This window comes from Triticum urartu, unplaced genomic scaffold (assembly GCF_056163025.1).
Source record: "Triticum urartu cultivar PI428250 unplaced genomic scaffold, HENAU_Tu73 scaffold2, whole genome shotgun sequence".
Lineage (NCBI taxonomy): Eukaryota > Viridiplantae > Streptophyta > Magnoliopsida > Poales > Poaceae > Triticum > Triticum urartu.
In genome coordinates, this window is record NW_028260368.1 from 9,075,215 (window position 1) to 9,087,714 (window position 12,500).

At 36.0% G+C, this 12,500-nt stretch overlaps 1 non-coding gene across 1 annotated transcript; it reads left to right on the forward strand.

Annotated features, from left to right (window-relative positions):
• The first annotated feature begins 2,023 nt into the window (after nt 1–2,023).
• TRNAS-GCU (transfer RNA serine (anticodon GCU)) lies at nt 2,024–2,111 on the forward strand. The gene has a single exon. It is a non-coding gene; the product is annotated as a tRNA-Ser (tRNA).
• The last annotated feature ends 10,389 nt before the right edge of the window (nt 2,112–12,500 follow it).

The window sequence follows — 12,500 nt, forward strand, 5'->3', positions numbered from 1 at the left end:
CGAATACCCTCGTTTAAAAGAATATTTTTGGTGTAGAAAGTCTCAAATTCAGGATCTTCCGCTGCACGGATTTCCTGGGAAACAAAGTCATAGGCACGTAAGTTCAGAGCCAAGCCAACTACGCCAATAGCACTCATCCATAAACCGGTGACGGGTACAAATAGCATAAAGAAATGTAACCAACGTTTATTGGAAAAAGCAACACCAAAGATTTGGGACCAAAAGCGGTTAGCAGTGACCATTGAATAAGTTTCTTCAGCTTGAGTTGGGTTAAAAGCACGGAAGGTATTTGCACCATCACCGTCCTCAAATAGAGTGTTTTCTACGGTCGCTCCATGAATAGCGCATAGCAGAGCCGCACCTAATACTCCGGCAACTCCCATCATATGAAATGGGTTCAACGTCCAATTATGAAATCCTTGGAAGAAAAGGATGAATCGAAATATCGCTGCTACGCCAAAACTCGGCGCAAAGAACCAACCAGATTGCCCCAGTGGATAAATAAGGAATACAGAAACAAAAACAGCAATTGGACCAGAGAATGAGATTGCATTATAAGGCCGCAATTGAACAGACCGAGCAAGTTCAAATTGGCGTAACATGAAACCTATTAGTGCAAAAGCCCCGTGGAGAGCTACAAAAGTCCATAGACCGCCTAATTGACACCAACGAGTAAAATCTCCTTGTGCTTCGGGCCCCCATAGTAGCAACAAAGAGTGTGCTAAACTATTGGCAGGGGTAGAAACTGCTGCGGTTAAGAAATTACAACCTTCCAAATAGGAACTAGCCAATCCATGGGTATACCAAGAAGTTACAAAAGTTGTCCCTGTAAACCAACCCCCTAAAGCGAAATAAGCACAAGGAAAGAGCAATAGGCCAGACCATCCTACAAAAACGAAACGGTCCCTTCGTAACCAGTCATCCATAGTATCAAATAGATCATTTTCTTCTTTAGGAATTCTACCAAGGGCTATAGTCATAGTGATCCTCCTATTCAATTACTTCAACCATTTCCGAGCACCTCATATCACTTTCCAAGGCATATGATAGTTTTATTATCTGTGGACGATTTCTTTCTCGTTCAATGCCCTTTTTCAATGGTCTCGAAGAGAGAAATTTCCCATTTTTATCTATGGAGTCACAGTCACAACCGAGGTCGTGGTAAATCCATGAATTTGATTCGATTTGTTTTTCTTATACTATTTATTTGTTTTTCTTATACTATAGAAATAGAAATAAATTGTTTTTCTTATACTATAGAAAGAAATAAACCTTTGAATTCAGCATTATTCCAAGACTCCTATTTCAAAGTCTATCTTTTAAGGGAAAAATGCAAATAAAAGTAACCCTTCTTTTCCCATTCCCTCTCTATTGCATGGGTGGAAGAACTAAAATAATAGAGGATTCTGAAAAAAAAAAATGGACCTTCGAAATCCAATTTTATGTGTAGCGCAAAGGAGTTGCGATTTCTTCTTATTCCTATAGAACATCTAGTAACAAGAATATGAAATCGTAAATAGCGAAAAATTCTTGTCTTGCGCGGTCTAAGTCTAAGGAAATAAAAAAAATTCGCTTATACAATTTCATCTACATCGAATTTATATATCAGAATAGCGGATAGAGGCATCATTAAAGGAGTCAGGTCTACTTACTTTATGCTTCTTTCCAATTTTATGGTGGATTTGATAAGAACCCTTTTTGCTTTCTTGATAAATAATCGACAAAAAAAGCGTTTTTTTTATATAACCTGCTTGTTTTATTATAATTATAACAAGTCCTATATGGAAATGCCCGCTAAAGAGAAAATCTATTTGATTGTCTCTCGGCCAATATCGATTTTTAGAAAGAAAAAACAAGAATTTTCTTCTTTTTTTATTAACATTAAGAAAAAAGAATATAATTAAAATGGAATTGGCAATATAATTTTTATAGACTTTTGAAAGAAAAAAAAGGGGTTTTTTGCAACCGTTATTTCTTATTTCTTGCCTATATCATATCACGGAAACCTTTCGCTTTGGAACGTGGAGAGATGGCTGAGTGGACTAAAGCGGCGGATTGCTAATCCGTTGTACAATTTTTTTGTACCGAGGGTTCGAATCCCTCTCTTTCCGCTCCCTTGGATCATTTGGGACTTTCGAATTGGAAAGAATTCTGACCCCCGGATTTTCTCATAGATAAATGTACGAAACAAATCCAATAAGAAAAAAAAAAACTGAATTTTTACTCCTCGCGTCCAGGATTCCGTCCTGGGTCATTAGATAAGAATCCAAAGATAAAGAGTGAAACAAAGAATATCACTACTGTATAAACAAAAAGTTTGAGAGTAAGCATTACATAATCTCCAAGATTTTTTTTTAAGGAATAGATTACCAGTTTTTCCTTACCACACGGATCCACTAGGATGGTTTTTTTTTATACCTAAAAATGCAAAAAAGAATTCTTGAAAAAAATTGCAAGAATTCTTTTATAATAAGCACTCTTATCAATAGCAAAAATAGGGTTAGGTGGTTAGGTATTGTGTAGGTACCTTTAGGTACCTGCTCAACCTAGGTGCAGGGGAGTAGAAAGGCTGATCCAAATTTATTGCTGTAGCTACCCATTCAATGTAGAAGAATTTAAATTTTAGAATCGAAGGTTCATAATATAAAAATATAAAACTTCTCGGCTTTTACCCATTTTAAAATTTTTTTGGAATGAACACATCATTCAATTTGGCATACAGAGTACTAAAGATTTCATCGAAAACTTACAGCAGCTTGCCAAACAAAGGCTAATAGAAAAAAGAATAGAGGTATAACAGGCATAATATCCACGATTGGATTGAAAATAGCATAAGCTTCGGGTAATTTGGCAAAGAAAAAACTAGTAGGATAAAGAACAGAATTAAAACAGATACAGGTTAAACTAAGTATATTAGGCATAACAAGCATTTCATTCTTGTAGAGTAAATAATTGGATTTTTCTTGAGTTATTTTTTTAAGGGAAAGAAGGAAAAGGCAGATTCAAAATCTTTTTTCTTCGGACTTTCCCAAACACAAAATACCTCCTTGTATTCGCACTCTCAAATGAGAGTGGAATAAATTCGACTTTCATATAATATCTTAATAGAATTCCATGTAATGATCAATGCATTTTTTTGATTCTATATTATCCGCATGTGTAGAATACTAGCAAGAGAATATCCCTCCTTTTTTATGTAATTGAAATGGTATTGACGAATAACAAATAAACATACTAGTGTTTATTAGTGTCGCATAAAACCCGAAATGGGGCGTGGCCAAGTGGTAAGGCAGCGGGTTTTGGTCCCGTTACTCGGAGGTTCGAATCCTTCCGTCCCAGATTGTTTCTGATGAAACAAACGGTGAAATCATATAGTATTCCGTACGAGACAAAAGTTTATTAAAGAGAATAATGATATCTTATTCTTTCTCAGAAAACATAATAAAGTCTTAAGTCCAGTCAAATTGACTATCTTTATTTTCATGAAAAAATGGGATCTATCAAGCACATTCAGGATATGCCTCTACTATAAAATCACTTAGTCATATTTTTTTCTTCCTTTTGGTATTCGAGTTGAAGAAGTACGAGAATTCTATAACTACCAAAAACTTTCAATCTTTTCATTGGAATAGTTTATTTAGTTATTATAGTTAATTGTTTTTGGTACTGAAAAAATATATTACTACTAGAATTCTAATTCTAGTAATTAAATTAATTAAACTTTTTTGGAGGTTGATAGTTTATTTATTGAGGAAGAGTCAATCCTTCTTTTCTCACTTCAAGATTGATCATCTCGAGCCATCCGTTGAGGGTGGAAATTTAAGAATAAATAAGTTTTAAGCAAACTTGTTTAGTCGTCTTTTTCAAACTATGTTTCATTCATATGATAGAATTTTAATATGGGTTTAAATAAATTGGATCTTGGCGGAGGCTTCCCGGATAAATACTTACTTTCTTTTATCCATATTGCTCCATAGATAGCAAGTTTTAATTAGTATAAAAAAACTAAACCAATGACTATTCATGATTCCATCCATATTGGATCAATTCTCTATACCACTTTGCAATGAAAAGAGGAATGTTTGTTATGGTAAAACTTCGTTTAAAACGATGTGGTAGAAAGCAACGTGCGACTTGAAGGACATGATCGATTGTGGATTTTGCTATCCATCATTTTCCATAGTAATGAAAATGCTCTTGGCTCGACATAGCCTGTTCTATTCGTTCCGAACCAAATTTGCGCTGGGTTTAAGTAACATAGTACACGATGGAGCTCGAGAGGACAGAATTTTTTTTATCAAGGGAAAGAATCTAGGGTTAGTGAAAACTAATAAATTAGGCCAACTTTGTCAGTCTATCCTTAATATAGAAATAAATCGAAAGGTTAAAATAAGAAGAAAGTCCAATAAAAGTATATCAGAATCAATCCCTCTTATTAGATTTCTATAGAAGAGATAAATGCTTTATCGAAGGAAATAAGAAAAAAGGGTATGTTGCTACTCTTTTGAAAGAAAAAAATAGGAATTCCCGAAGTAATGTCTAAACCCAAGGATTTCACAAATCAAAGATAAAGGATTCCAGAACAAGTAAACACAATTTTCAATTGTCTCAACAACAGAGTTGGATTAGAATAAGGAATAAAAGTCAATTCGTTCGAAATGAGACAAAGAAAAGAGTTTAAAGACGACTCAAAAATTTTGGAAGGATTTTGCCTTCGAAGTTTGTCAGGCAAAATTAGCCCACTTGAGTCATGAGTATAAATGAAATTTGTTTTTTCTGTAAGGAAATTAATGCACGTCATAGTCTAATTTCTATTATTATCGACAGAAATTCGAATCATTTTCTCGAGCCGTATGAGGAGAAAACCTCATATACGTTTCTAGGGGGGGGCGTTGTTTATCTACATCTATCCCAATAAGCTGTCTATCGAATCGTTGCAATTGATGTTCGATCTCGAAGAGAAGGAAGAGATCTTCAAAAAGTAGGTTTTTATGATCCGATAAAGAATCAAACTTGTTTAAATGTTCCAGCTATTCTCTATTTCCTTGAAAAGGGTGCTCAACCAACAAGAACTGTTTATGATATTTTAAGGAAGGCAGAATTCTTTAAAGAAAAAGAAAGAACTTTGAGTTAATTGAAGAACTAAATGAATCAAAAAATAGGATAGGAGAAGATTATTAGTATTCCTAGTTGTCTAATTATTTAGACACAATTTACCTCTTTTTTAATCCTATTTGGATTTATATTATATCGTGCCAATCCAACATAAGCCCCTATTTTATTTACTTTTTCTATCTAATTTGTTTTCTTACCATTGTATTTCCATTGACAAAGGTCTATTGAACAAATAGAATTTGTAGATAGATGGGTCTCTTTATCCTCACTCCATATTCAATTTTTCCGCCTACACTTCGCTCAAATGATAAGGGTGTTCCTCTTGCATGTATTCTCATACAATATAATATATATTTTTTATAATATATATTTTTTGTTAATAAAAATCGCTAAAAATAAGGAGAATTTGGCCATCGTGATTAGGGTCGCTCTTTTTTTAACTTTACTTTAGTGGAATTTCACCGGACCTGTTCGTTTTGGCATTTGAGTGTTTTTCATGGTCGATAAAAAAAATCTTTTGATGTCTTGCTAGTTCAATGTTTTGACAGAAGCGCGCGGTGTAATTCCATTGATTTTTGGATTTCGATCGTATCTAAGATCCTTTTTTTATCTGGGTTGCTAACTCAATGGTAGAGTACTCGGCTTTTAAGTGCGACTATGATCTTTTACACATTTGGATGAAACAACAAATTCGTCCAGACTCTTGGTAGAGTCTAGAAGACCACGACTGATCCTCAAAGGTAATGAATGGAAAAAATAGCATGTCGTAATAAAATCAATCTTTTTTGAATGGAATCCAAAATTACGATTTTCTGGGTCTAATGAATAAATGGATAGAGCCTGGCTCCAATTCTGGTAAAATAAAAAGCAACGAGCTGAACTTCCTAATTGGAATGATTCCCCGCTCTAATTAGACGTTAAAAATAGATTAGTGCCGGATGCGGGGAAAGGTTGGGTTTTCCTATGAGTGGACCCTTTATTTTTTCTTTTTTTTTTTAGAAATCCTAATTATTCTTGATTATGGATTGAATAAGGGATGTTATGGATTGAATGTGTAAAAGAAGCAGTATATTGATAAAGAGGCTGTATTCCAAAGTCAAAAGAGCGATTGGCCTGCAAAAATAAAAAACTTGTTCTGTTCTTTTTTTTTAATTAGAACAAACATAAACTAATTGGGTAGAAAAGGAGCAGAAAAAGATCTGTGGATTAGACTCCCTTTCTTTCCAGGGTTTGTATTAAAAATGCAACACCCTGTTCTGACCATATTGCACTATGTATCATCATTCGATAAACCGAGAAATGCTTCTTCTCTCTGATTCAAGTAGAAATACAAATGGAAAAATTCGAAGGGTATTCAGAAAAACATAAATCTCGTCAACAATACTTTGTCTACCCACTTCTCTTTCAGGAATATATTTATGCATTTGCCCACCATTATGGATTAAATGGTTCTGAACCTGTGGAAATAGTTGTTAGTTGTAATAACAAGAAATTTAGTTCACTACTTGTGAAACGTTTAATTATTCGAATGTATCAGCAGAATTTTTTGGATAACTCGGTTAATCATCCTAACCAAGATCGATTATTGGATTACAAAAATTATTTTTATTCTGAGTTTTATTCTCAGATTCTATCTGAAGGGTTTGCGATCGTTGTGGAAATCCCATTCTCGCTACGGGAATTTTTTTGTCTGAAAGAAAAAGAAATACCAAAGTTTCAGAATTTACGCTCTATTCATTCAATATTTCCCTTTTTAGAAGACAAATTTTTGCATTTGGATTATCTATCACATATAGAAATACCCTATCCTATCCATTTGGAAATCCTGGTTCAACTCCTTCAATACCGTATCCAAGATGTTCCATCTTTGCATTTATTGCGATTCTTTCTCAACTATTATTCGAATTGGAATAGTTTTATTACTTCAATGAAATCCATTTTTTTTTTTCAAAAAGAAAATAAAAGACTATTTCAATTCCTATATAACTCTTATGTATCAGAATATGAATTTTTTTTGTTGTTTCTTCGTAAACAATCTTCTTGCTTACCATTAGCATCTTCTGGAACTTTTCTGGAACGAATCCACTTTTCTAGGAAGATGGAACATTTTGGGATAATGTACCCTGGTTTTTCTCGGAAAACCCTATGGTTCTTTATGGATCCTCTTATGCATTATGTTCGATATCAAGGAAAGGCAATTCTTGCATCAAAAGGCACTTTTTTTTTGAAGAAGAAATGGAAATGCTACCTTATCAATTTCTGGCAATATTATTTCTGTTTTTGGACTCAGCCGCGAAGAATCCATATAAACCAATTAGCAAACTCTTGCTTCGATTTTATGGGGTACCTTTCAAGTGTACAAAAAAGTTCTTTGTTAGTAAGGAATCAAATGCTGGAGAATTCATTTCTAATAGATACTCGAATGAAAAAATTCGATACCATAGTCCCCGCTACTCTCCTCATAGGATACTTATCAAAAGCTCAATTTTGTACTGGATCGGGGCATCCTATTAGTAAACCCATTTGGACAGATTTATCAGATTGGGATATTCTTGATCGATTTGGTCGGATATGTAGAAATCTTTTTCATTATCATAGTGGATCTTCGAAAAAACGGACTTTGTATCGACTAAAGTATATACTTCGACTTTCATGTGCTAGAACTTTAGCTCGTAAACATAAAAGCACGGTACGAACTTTTATGCAACGATTGGGTTCGGCATTTTTAGAAGAATTTTTTATGGAAGAAGAGCAAGTTTTTTCTTTGATGTTCACCAAAACAACTCTTTTTTCTTTCTGTGGATCACACACTGAGCGTATTTGGTATTTGGATATTATACGTATCAATGACCTGGTCAACCCTCTTAATTAATCATTAGACGAAATTAAGAAACAGGAAAGGGTTGATAAATGATCAAGAAAAAACTTTTCTATTTTTCATTCTGAAATGTTCTTTTTATTATAATAAAGAGTAGGTGAATCAACTTACTAATTAAAAAAATTAGTAGAACTTCCTCTTTGGAATAGAAATTGGCTATTTCTACATAGGGAAAGTCGTGTGCAATGAAAAATGCAAGCACGATTTGGGGAGGGATTTTTCTCTATTGTAACAAGGAAGAATTATCTACTCCATCCGACTAGTTCCGGGTTCGAGTCCCGGGCAACCCATATAGAAAAGACCCATCAAAGTTTTTCACTTTGACTCACTTCATTTACAAATACAAAATTATTGGTTTGGTTAATTTAGTTATATGGATAGCTAATCTTTGGGCTGACTTGGTTGACATTGGTATATAGTCTATGTTATACTGTTAAATAACAAGCCTTCTATTATCTATATTCTAGTTAATACGTGTGCTTGGGAGTCCTTGCAATTTGAATAAACCAAGATCTTACCATGACTGCAATTTTAGAGAGACGCGAAAGTACAAGCCTGTGGGGTCGCTTCTGCAACTGGATAACTAGCACTGAAAATCGTCTTTACATCGGATGGTTCGGTGTTTTGATGATCCCTACCTTATTGACCGCAACTTCTGTATTTATTATCGCCTTCATCGCTGCCCCTCCAGTAGATATTGATGGTATTCGTGAGCCTGTTTCTGGTTCTTTACTTTATGGAAACAATATTATCTCTGGTGCTATTATCCCTACTTCTGCGGCGATCGGATTGCACTTTTACCCAATTTGGGAAGCTGCATCTGTTGATGAGTGGTTATACAATGGTGGTCCTTATGAGCTAATTGTTCTACACTTCTTACTTGGTGTAGCTTGTTATATGGGTCGTGAGTGGGAACTTAGTTTCCGTCTGGGTATGCGTCCTTGGATTGCTGTTGCATATTCAGCTCCTGTTGCAGCTGCTACTGCTGTTTTCTTGATTTACCCTATTGGTCAAGGAAGCTTTTCTGATGGTATGCCTTTAGGAATCTCTGGTACTTTCAACTTTATGATTGTATTCCAGGCAGAGCACAACATCCTTATGCATCCATTCCACATGTTAGGTGTAGCTGGTGTATTCGGCGGTTCCCTATTCAGTGCTATGCATGGTTCCTTGGTAACCTCTAGTTTGATCAGGGAAACTACTGAAAATGAATCCGCTAATGAGGGTTACAAATTTGGTCAAGAGGAAGAAACTTATAATATTGTGGCTGCTCATGGTTATTTTGGCCGATTAATCTTCCAATATGCTAGTTTCAACAACTCTCGTTCTTTACACTTCTTCTTGGCTGCTTGGCCTGTAGTAGGAATCTGGTTCACTGCTTTAGGTATTAGTACTATGGCTTTCAACCTAAATGGTTTCAATTTCAACCAATCTGTAGTTGATAGTCAAGGTCGCGTTATTAATACTTGGGCTGATATCATCAACCGTGCTAACCTTGGTATGGAAGTAATGCACGAACGTAATGCTCACAACTTCCCTCTAGACTTAGCTGCTGTTGAAGTTCCATCTATTAATGGATAAGGTTTTTCTGCTAACATATAAGAATTTTTGAAGACAGAAATACCCAATATCTTGTTCTAGCAAGATATTGGGTATTTCTGTCTTTATTTTGAATCTTTTTTTCTTCTTAATCTTTCTATTCAGAATTCAGTTAACGACGAGATTTAGTATCCTTTCTTGCATTTTCATAACTCGTGAAATGCCGAGTAGGCACGAATTCCCCCAATTTGCGACCTACCATAGGATTTGTTATGTAAATAGGTATATGTTCCTTTCCATTATGAATCGCGATTGTATGGCCAACCATTGTGGGTAGAATGCTAGATGCCCGGGACCACGTTACTATTGTTTCTTTCTCCTCCTTCATATTGACCTTTTCTATCTTTGCCAATAAATGATGAGCTACAAAAGGATTCGTTTTTTTTCGTGTCACAGCTGATTACTCCTTTTTTCCTTTTTAAAGAGTGGCATTCTATGTCCAATATCTCGATCGAAGTACGGAGGTCAGAATAAATAGAATAATGATCAATGGAAAAAAGAAAAAAATCCTTTAGCTGGATAAGGGGCGGATGTAGCCAAGTGGATCAAGGCAGTGGATTGTGAATCCACCATGCGCGGGTTCAATTCCCGTCGTTCGCCCATCGCATTATTGCAAATTCCAAAAATGCAATTTTCCATATTCCTAGTTACGTATTTACTTACGGCGACGAAGAATAAAACTATCGCTATATTTTTTCCTTTTCCTAGTTCTTCTTCCAAGCGCAGGATAACCCCAAGGGGTTGTGGGTTTTTTTCTACCAATGGGAGCTTTCCCTTCACCGCCCCCATGGGGGTGGTCCACAGGGTTCATAACTACCCCTCTTACTACGGGGCGTTTACCTAGCCAACACTTAGATCCGGCTCTACCCAAACTTTTTTGGTTCACCCCAACATTACCCACTTGTCCGACTGTTGCTAAGCAGTTTTGGGATACTAAACGGACCTCCCCAGATGGTAATCTTAAAGTGGCCGATTTACCCTCTTTTGCAATGAGTTTCGCTACAGCACCTGCTGCTCTAGCTAATTGCCCACCCCTTCCACGTGTGATTTCTATGTTATGCATGGCCGTGCCTAAGGGCATATCGGTTGAAGTAGATTCTTCTTTTCTCTCAAAAAACCCCTTCCCAAACTGTACAAGCTTCTTCCAAAGCATACGGCTTTCTAGATGTATATGACGATCTCTAGACAGATGGATCTTATATGAATCATATGATGAAGTACCACATGAGTGGATATATAGGAAAGGAATCCAAATCTGCCGAATCGCTCATGTTATGATCTTCTACATCCTAGGTCTCTGCGTTCCGTCATCTGGCTTATGTTCTTCATGTAGCATTCAGATCGAATGACTCTATGAAATTACGTCGATACTTCCACATATTATGGGTAACGTAGGAGACATCCCTATTTTCCCCCGGGGGTCTTAATTACCACTGCTTAGCTTTCAATTTGCCTCTGACCATCAAATTAAATGTGAATAACCCGTCCTCCTCTCTTTGAAACAAGGGGCGCTTCCGGTTCTGTGCGTGCTTCAAACAATTTTGTCTTCTCCATATTACCATATCTCTAGAGCCAATAATTTTCTATGAGGAACTACTGAACTCAATCACTTGCTGCCGTTACTCAACAGTTTTCTGTTGAGGTCTATCCCGTAGAGGTAGTCAAATTGGATCAGTGATCGATTTCTAGGTTTCGTCGTAAACCTAATTGGTTACTTCCAATTACGTAAATCAATAGTTCAAACCGCACTCAAAGGTAGGGCATTTCCCATTGATATAGGAACTTTTGTACCAGAAACAATAGTATCTCCAATTATAGCCCCTCTGGGATGTAAAATATATCTCTTCTCACCATCCCCATAGTGTATGAGACAAATGTATGCATTTCGATTAGGGTCGTATTCTATGGTTACGATTCTACCAGATATGTCTTTTTGATTCCGTCGAAAATCTATTTTACGGTATAGGCGCTTATGACCTCCCCCTCTATGCCTTGCGGTAATGATTCCTCTGGAATTACGACCTTTACCACAACGGTGCCGTCCATGGATCAAATTATTTCGTGGATTGGATTTCACTTGCCTGTCTACGGTTCCCTTGCGTGTGCTCGGGATAGGTGTTTTGTATAAATGTTTCGCCGTATTATTAAGTATTCTCCTTTAGTTTTTTTCTCTATCTAGAAGTGGAATAGAATAACCCGGTTGAAGGGTAATGATCATACGTCTGTAATGCATTGTATGGCCCAGAATAGGTCCTATTCTTCTACCTTTTCCAGGTAGTCGATGGCTATTCACAGCTACCACCTTAACACCAAAGAAGAGTTCGACCCAATGCTTTATTTCTGTCTTAGTGAATCCCGATTCGACATTAAAAGTATATTGATTCTTTCCCAATAAACGAAGACTTTTTTCTGTAAATACTGCGTATTTGATTCCATCCATAAATCGACTTTCCCTCCTATGCTCTGAGTTCCAGTATCGATAAGAATTCGAGTTCTTATTGTTCTTATGTTATGGTATGAATATACCATACCAATTCGTTATGTATGGATGATGGATGAGATTCCATGGATAGAGAGCCAGTTCCAATAGACTTATGGAATGTTCCCGTTCGTGTGCATCCAGCAGGAATTGAACCCGCAAATTTACCAATTATGAGTTGGGCGCTTTAACCATTCAGCCATGGATGCTTAACAGGGATCATCGTACATCGTAAATAACCAATTTTCATATAGAAAGACATATCATAGAAAAATGAAATCGAAAATATTCCGAGATGGCAAATATTCGGAGATGACTATGAAAACACCTCTCTGGATCCTCGAATTGAAAGAGAGATTGAGAGGGATCAAGAATCCTAATTCTCGCTATTTGGAATGGATCCAATTCTATTGAGTCTGACTCATAGTG